General features: G+C 50.2%; 1 pseudogene; it reads right to left on the reverse strand.

The window, feature by feature from the left end:
• Positions 1-2553: 2553 nt before the first annotated feature.
• Positions 2554-4396, reverse strand: LOC120839738 (annotated as a pseudogene).
• Between the last annotated feature and the right edge of the window lie 4270 nt (positions 4397-8666).

The raw sequence follows: 8666 nt of genomic DNA on the forward strand, positions 1-8666 counted from the left end.
GAGCATGGCTGTGGGGGACTTTTTGAGAGCAAAATTGCTCATCATTTGAAACGGTGAATGGCTGTCGCACGGACAAATGAACCCCCGAAAGTTTTCAAATAACATTTGAAGTGACGTACTTACTTTTGACTTCATTAAGTCTTCAAACAAAAAAATGTTTCATTGTAGTTTCATAAATAGCACCTCAGCTTTAGCTACTGCAAGCTTCGGGCAGTAAAAAAGTATAAATAGAAAGACATGAGAGGCTAGGAAGCTCACATGGCTAAAGCTGTTGCGCCTGCGCAAAACCTAAGTCGCCTTCTGACCTCCTTGAGTTGGAGTGCGCTCTTACCGGGAGTGCGACTTTTTATCTCTTTGTTACAATAACATCAACTCCCATCGGGTAAATACAGAGGGGGCGAACAAATAAGCACAACGTGCGAAACAAACGTAGAAATCGGTAAAAATATTCTCATGGGTTACTTGCATCAAAATAAATTGTGACAGCTACAAGTTTGGTCATGAAAAAACCTGACGATGAAAGGGTGAATTACACGAAAATGCACTCGATCCGTGCATAAACGAGCATCTTTCACACTTTTTATTTAAAATACATTCGATGAAACGGCCGTCAGCGATTCGATGAAACGGCCGTCAGCGATTCGATGAAACGGCGTTCGATGAATCGGCGTTCGATGAAACGTCCATTTTTTCGATGAAACGGCGTTCGACGAAATGGCGTTCGATGAAATGTCCGGGAACCCTTTGTCCGAGGACGTATTTTGGCAACGAGGCCTAACGTTTTTTCCCGCGCTACTGCTTGGACGTTTCGTGCGGCTTGTACGGCCTACCTGGAGCGGTTGCTCGCTGACTTCGTGTTGTGGACGGATTCCGCAGCTGCCACCATGTCGTAGCCGTTTTTCGGGTATAACAAGAACGGTTCATTGCGGGTTAAACGCAATACGTGTGGTCAGCGACATACAGCCGTGTTCTCGCATGGTTGCGCCGTTCTCCCCGTCCGCGGGCCCCCCGTCCCTTTCAAGGACCCTCATGTCCCTTTCAAGGACCCTCATGTCTAAAGAAACACGGAGCTTAAAACAGGTTAGGGGAAGGCATTGTGCCTTGCAGTGGCTGCACCATGAATTGAGGATGGAGGGGGCCAACTTTTAGGCTACCATGCTACACTTATACTCATTCATACTTTCAAGCACAGGGTAGAGAGAATTGGCGGCAAAGAGCGCTTTCCTTTCTGCTGCCAGCACCTTGCCCTCTGCTTCTTCTGCTCGGGCTTCAAGCAGCTTGCACTTCTCCACGGCGTAGGCTGCCCTGGCCTCGGCTATCTTGGCCTTGGCCTCGGCCAGCTTGGCCTCGGCATCAGCTAGCTTGGCCTTGGTGTCCACTAGCTCTGCCTCGGCCTGAGCTTGGGTTGTCCTGGTTTCAGCTTGAGCATGTCTTAGCTCAGCAGCAGCGAAGCAACTGATCATCCAGTCAAGGGGTCACCTGAAGCAGAAATCATTCTTGGGTGTTTAAAACACCTAAAACACTTCCACATTTGTTTAAAGTACTTCCATGGACAAAAATCCTCAGTATGTGCAAGCGGCGGCTGAAACTTATTGCTGCACCATCTGTCAGTGGCTCGCCTGATTTTGAGACCACACCTGCATGCTATTGTGCTTGCAGGCGTGTGTTCATGCTCTCTTCTGTGACTCAGTTAATTCCTCAGAATACAGCGCAATGTGCCGCCTCAGCGGCGGCATTCGTGAGCATCTGAAAGAGATGCCACGAAAGGAGACAGCATTTGCGGTTTTGCAGCACATACTGGAAGTCTGGTTTCCGAATGCAGTGATTCAATGTTTTTCTTCATATCATAGTTATTAAGGCACACTTTCTGACGTAGCAACAAGACGTGGCAATTTGAGTGAGTAGTAAAATCAGATCTACAGTCTCAGCACCTCGTGCTACATCCTGAAGTAAACACCGCGTCAGAAAAGCGCCCAAGTGCTCTTCTGTGGTCTAAACCAGGCAACCAACCAGCAGATAGCTGCAGTCATGCTTTTCAGTCGCCGCTCTCGCGTCCGGGATCCGGACATTTCGGTGTAGGACATTTCGGTGTAGGACGTTTCGGTGTAGGACGTTTCGGTGCGGGCATTTCGGTGCATGGAAATTTCGGTGCACGGATATTTCGGTGTACGGACTTTTCGGTGTACGGTCGCTTCGGTGCATGGAAATTTCGGTGTAAATTTGAAGTTCGGGAAGTTGAACTTACTTGCAGTTATTCGGACATTTTATGTTCACGCATAAAATATAACAGTTGTATTCATTAAGACATAAAGCTTGTCCCAATTCAAACACGGTTGATTCTGCTCGTTATTAAGACATACATACCTTAAACAAGTTAAATTACTTTCCTCTTTCACACTACGAGGATATTTTCCTAGCTAGCAGGTGTATAGCTAAACACAAACTTATTCGCTTGTCTGACTTTATTCCTGATGGAATGCTCTTTCTGGAAAGTAGCTCGAGATAATAGGCCTTCTGAATACTATAGAAACAGGTAAAGATACACATCATAGGTTAGTCGTGGGTTTCATTATCAAGCAAAAGTTCGAAGCCAAATGCATTCAGAAGCAAAATAGTACACAAAATGTAATGTGGACCACTTTTATTTACAAAAGGCACATGGCCCGGGACCTAGAACGACACGTTGCGGGCAACTCCCCTAAGGAAGCGTCGCACATCACTAGCGTCGTATTCTCTAGCAAGTGTCTTTAACCGTTCTGCAGCCTTCGCGTATTTCGAGGCCTGCTTGAAGCGCTGGCCCATCTCGAGTCTTCCAAGCCGGTGAAGTTGCAGGGCGTCTTCTCGTTGTAGCACCTCCAAGAATCTCCAGAGAGTTGGGTGCGAGCACTGAACATGAGCTTGGAAGCTCCGGTGCCAGGCTTCCACTGAGTTCGTGGTCTTGGAGCCGCCCCGGAGAACGGTGTCGTGGTGGTTCCATAGCTTAATTGGAAACTGCACATCTCTTCTGCCCCGTGCCGTTAGCCGCCCAATAAACACATCCTCGAAGTAGTCGACCACCGGGAGAAGTTCTGCGCGGATGCTGGACGCAAGCTCGGTGAATGCCCCCCCACGTCGTCCTGGGGCACAATTGCAAGAGCTGGGATCATGCGAGCTTCCAGGTTTATGTCGGGGTCAAAAGCATACAGCTCCTGTAGTCCTTCCGACTGAAGTCTGCGGTAGACACATTGCGACAGGTGAAAAAAACACCCGCGCACGTCGGCGCTTGGGAAGACCGCCCTGAAAGCGTTGATAGTCGCCAGTTCGTAATCCACTGTGACTGTCCTTGGCTCGCAATCTCCCCCACACTCGGCGTTAAGGGTGTTCAGGGCTCGCGTGTACGTCCCACAGTCTTTCCGCGTTAGCAAAATGTATGCCGCAGGCAGGATGGAGCCGCCCACTTCGCAGTGTAGACTGTAAACCTGGTAAAACAACTCAGGCGCAACCTTGAACGTCCCGTCGGCGAACCACTTCTTAGATGTTCGGAGAACATCCACCATCTGCGGGCTGCAGAAGATAAGGAAACGGTCCTGGTCTTGCACACCGGAGTCATGCAACAGGAATCTGGACCCGTCAATCTTCGACGCGTACTGCGCAGGGATGACGACGTCTTCTAAGCGTGAAGGGAGAGCCATCGGCCGTTGCTCCATCGCCCGCGCCCTCCTGCATGCAAAAAAGTTGGAAATATTATTGCTGTCACGTTTCAACTATAGGGCGGTTACTCATTATTATTTTACTATATTTTCAATTTTAAAAATGTTTAGGCTAGCCTGATGATAAACTGGACATCTCCATAGCATATGAGGTGGCATATATTTTGCTAAGGTAGCAAAGATGTTAATTCGTAACATTCGTGTATAACACTTACCTTAATGTTCTCTTAACAGTGTCCTGAGGCGGTAAGTAACTGCAAGCTTCCGGTGTCATCTCGGCCACCAGGCGTCCGACGATGGCTTGATTGGGTTCCTCAGTCGTCCGTGCTCTTTCCTTCATTGATGAGTACGCCAACTTGGCCTCTTGGTCCAGTCGGCTGGGAGCATGGCTGTGTTCGTTGATCAGCTTGACAACTTCTTCGTCAATAGTGTGAGCCCTTGCTTTACACTCCAGTTTCCGGCTACATTGCCATTATGTCTGCGAGGAATAGGCGTTTTTATAAATTATAACTTAGCTAAAGACAGGAAGAGTCGGCGTAACAATCTTCGTACTATTAAAAAAAGATCGCATTTGAATCGCAAACTCAGTGAAAGGCTCACCTTTTCTTTGAAGCAACGTTCCTTGTCATACTCGAAGCCTTCGTGCAGAAGTTTCAGCCCACCGCGGTTACTTCGCAAGTACACAGCCATTTCAGGGAAGTGACGAGTTAGTTTGCACCAACACTGGTTGGCATACGACGAGGCGACACACAAGTGAGTCACCAATAGGGGCGTGTCCTCTAAAACCGGAAGTTCTCCCCCCTCCCTCCGCTTCACATCTGCGGCGTTATGTCCTCTCCTGGACCTTCCTTCCTTTATGATAGAATGCGAAAAATTAACTGGAAAGGGCAGAAATAACTGGTGACATAAGACCAAATGCAGGGGTGCCCCCCTTTTCGCACCTCACCCGCTGAAGGCGAAACAAAAGAAAACGAATTCCTGCCTTGTTTGTCCGTATTGTCAATTTCTCCATAATTCTTCTAGGAGAGAAAAAAGGTTTGTTGAATGGAACGGCTTTACAAAAGGCAATTCCAGTGATAAGCCTATATCCGGACAAGCTATCTTGGGTTGATTGTTGGACACCGCAGGAGCATAACATAGCAGCCGAACAAAGGGTAGACTTACCTCCTCCCTCCCCTGCCCCTACTCTTCCCGCTCTAAAATAGTGATCTTAAAAAAAAAAAAAGAAATCGGCATACCCTTATTTGTGTTTTTCGGTTTAGACCAAAAACTACTTATAGCATATAACTAGGGTTCCATGCTTTTGGAGTTTAGCTTTCGTCAAATTTGGAGGTTTTTTTGTGTTTTCTTTTCTCAAAAATCTGGCATTTACCGGCGTTTATTTTCGGTAAATACTGAATTCTCAGAAATTACGAGTTTATCGAATTTTATTTCTGGTCAATTTCCAGATCTCCGAAAATGGTGAACAAAATAAAAAGAAGCTATTCACACTTCGACGGATGAAGACAACGAAATTCACTTTTATTGCACGAACTTTACAGCTGGTGCAATCACGGTTGTTAGGAACTCTATCTCAGAGCTTGCTGTAATAGGTGCCGTCATATTTCGTCAGCTATTGTCGCTGATGGCACGCATATTGACGAGATGAGCCTCTTTTGGCAATTATACAAGTTTTGGAAGGGCACTGGTGAGCGCTCTTGGTACCGTTTTATATTAGAACTAATATTTTTTGTGCTTTGACTTCGATATTGGAGTTTTTCAGATAAACCCGAATCAACGAAAATTTTAGCCGGCGAGTGCTTTTCAGAGTTTTTCGGATATATCCGAAAACACGGAGTCCTACCTATAACTACTCCTGGCGGCGGCCCCGTTCTTCGAAGCATCGTGTTGAGCTTCGTCCATGGCTTTGTCCTGAAGCCTGTATAAAGTTTCATCTTTCCGCTAAAGGCGAATCAGACCAACAAAGTCACCTCCTTGTTCGTTTTAACCAACACCGGTTGGTATACGACGAGGCGACACGCAAATATCAGATGCTTATCATATAACATCGAGTTCTCAAAGTGTAAGGTTAAGGTAAGGCAAGTTTCTGGCATTGTTGACCCTTTTCGTCACAAGTTCCCCGATCCCGGCTTCCCGAAAGAGGCGCACGGTGTGGGCAACCTGGCGATTCCAAGCGGTTGGCCCAGGTTGCCCCTCCGACAATCATAAGTGGTCATCTTGGCCACGAGGGGGCCAAGGGCAACTGGCCACGCGAGCGGCGCTCCGCCGCTGATAAAAGGCCGTCGCAGCGGATGCGCGGGGGCTGTTGGGATCGCGGCGCAGGCGATAGCGGTCATTAAATGTTTACGTGTTGTTGAACCGGTGTGCTGTGTCATTCTCCGAGACGGGTAGCAGCAAGGGAAATCCCACACTGGCGCCCAGACGTGATATGCTGCTCGTCTGGGAGGATGGCAGCAAACTGGGTTCGTTCTTACGTTTTACATAGTCAATTTTGCGTTCCTGAGTTTGCCCAAAGTTGAGGGGGCGTTTCTTCGGAAGCCCACGTTCATCGAACTGCGCAAGTCTCCACTACAACATGATGCCGTCTACAGAGGACGCCAACAGAAACGTGAGTGAGGACGACCTTTTGACGCTCGGTGCACTCGCGGATAACGCCGCCAGTGACATAAAACCAGACGCTAAGCCTGCAGTCTCAGTCCCGGTAGACGCATCATTAGAGGGTGGTCTGGCAGAACTAAGAGTGGCCATGACCATGCTTCTTAACATACAACGAGAGCAGATGATGCGCTCAAGACCCACTCCTGCTGGAAGTACGCCCCCCAGGGACTTCCTAAGGCTCTCGCTTAGCGTTCCGGTTTTTTCGGGGTACGCAGATAGAAAGTCAGTTGCGATGTTCGTCTCGGAACTGCGGGACTACCAAGCTGCGTCGGGAATTGACGACGAATCCATCCTCACCCGCCTTTTGCCGGTTGCACTGACAGACAGTGCAGCACTGTGGAGGCAAAGACAAACTAAATTCACAAGTATGTCAGATTTTGAGGCACGATTTAGGATGGAGTTCCTGCCTCCGGATTACAGCGTGCGGATAAAGGACGAGCTGCGCGCGCGCACACAGCACCCGGAAGAGTCACTTATTGAGTTTGTAAGGGCTCTCCAGGGCCTGTACGATATCGCCGACGCCGCGGCACCGGACGCGGAGAAAGTACAACGCGCCATCCGCCAAAGCCACCCGCGTTTCCATCCCCATCTCAGGGGACGTACCTTTACGAATTTAGACGAGATGGCACGGGAGGCAATCACCATCCAGGCCGACATCCTCGCGGAACTAAGATACCGACCCCCTCCACCGCAGAACATGACTCTGGAACCATCATTTGCGTGGTCTGGAAACGCACGTGCACATAGAGTCGAGAGAGAACAAGACGATTCCAATCAGGCGCCCGTCCCCCGAACCCCAGATCCTCGTGCATACGAATCACGAACCCTAGATCCTCGTGCATACGAATCACGGAGGTGCAGCGGTTACGAAGGCACGCAATCACAACGCTACAGCCCCTCCATTGGTCAAGATGAGTTCTTGTCCTCTGGACCGGTAACGCGGAGCTCGGGAGAGGCAAAAGAGAGCGGGACACCGCACGAAGCCGACGGGCGGGTCACGCCCCGTTGTTTTCGATGCGACCAGCCAGGACACATACACCGGGACTGCAGCGAACGGCAGCGCCCGCCTCAGACACAGGGAAACGGCTACGGCCGGCGGTGGTAAGAAATTTCTACTCTCCGCCGGCCGCGTCAAAAACACAATCCACGAGATCGAGTCGCCGCAGCCGCCTCCGGGCCTCCCGGAGGCTCACACGGGCTCCGGGGACTGACGCTTTTCTATCGACCCTCGGTGGCCCTCCATCACTTTTTCTTCCTCATAACACTCCTCGTTGTGAGACTCCCGGCGTGTCCGATTTTCCATGGACACCCGGGCGCCCAGCTCACACCGTTCGCGGTGTTGAGACTCCCGGCGTGTCTCCTTTTGCACAGACATCCGGGCGGCTAGCTCATAACACTCTTCGCCGTGAGACTCCCGGCGTGTCGGCTTTCACACCGACACCCGGGCGCCCAGCTCACACCGTTCGCGGTCTTGAGACTCCCGGCGTGCCTGCTGTTGCAGTGACACCCGGGCGGCCAGCTCACAAAATTCTCGGTCATGAGACTCCCGGCGCGTCTGCCTTTGCACTGATCCCCGGGCGTACAGCTTCCACTGTTCCCGGTCCTAGGCTACCCGAAGCAACTGCATTTGAGTTGGACCCTAATGCGATTCCCTTTCAGCCAAAGGCCGGCACGATCCCCAGCGTCAGAGCCGCTTTGAAGTTCTCAACACCAAGGATGGTCGCTCTGGATGGCCGGCCGCTAATGGACTCGCACCAGCCGACGGGGGTAGGAACAACCTCACTAAACGAGGAACCGACATTGCTCATCCCAGCTGTGAGTAGAATCGAATCTACACCCAAGTCTCTTGAACCTCGTATGACTGTGAATGTACTAGGTATGCCAGTAGCCGCTCTTTTAGATACTGGAGCAAACATATCGCTTATTGGGGATGCAGTATTTGCGGAATGTAACAAGAGAAAGATACATCTTCGGTCAGCAAACGTGAAATTGCAAGTAGCATCGGGGTCCGTACTGCCTGCTGCCGGCGCAGTCAGGTTACGAATTTCCTTTCATGGTAGAAAACGAAGACAACGGTTCGTATACCTCCCAGAACTGCCGGTGCCCATGATCCTTGGTAGAGATTTTATTGCAGCGGAGCGGGTTTTGCTCGACTTTGCCCAGGCTGGATATTGGTTGGGTGGCGAAACGAAATTAACGCCGTTTACCAGACGGCAGGATTGTATTCGCGGCCAAGCGTTCCCTTTAAACTTTGCCGGGCAGATGCCTTTACTTCCAGACAGCGTGCTCAAAGCCGTGCAAAAGTGTTCCGGTGAAGAC

The sequence above is a fragment of the Ixodes scapularis genome, unplaced genomic scaffold (assembly GCF_016920785.2).
Source record: "Ixodes scapularis isolate PalLabHiFi unplaced genomic scaffold, ASM1692078v2 PGA_scaffold4__175_contigs__length_147842914, whole genome shotgun sequence".
NCBI lineage: Eukaryota > Metazoa > Arthropoda > Arachnida > Ixodida > Ixodidae > Ixodes > Ixodes scapularis.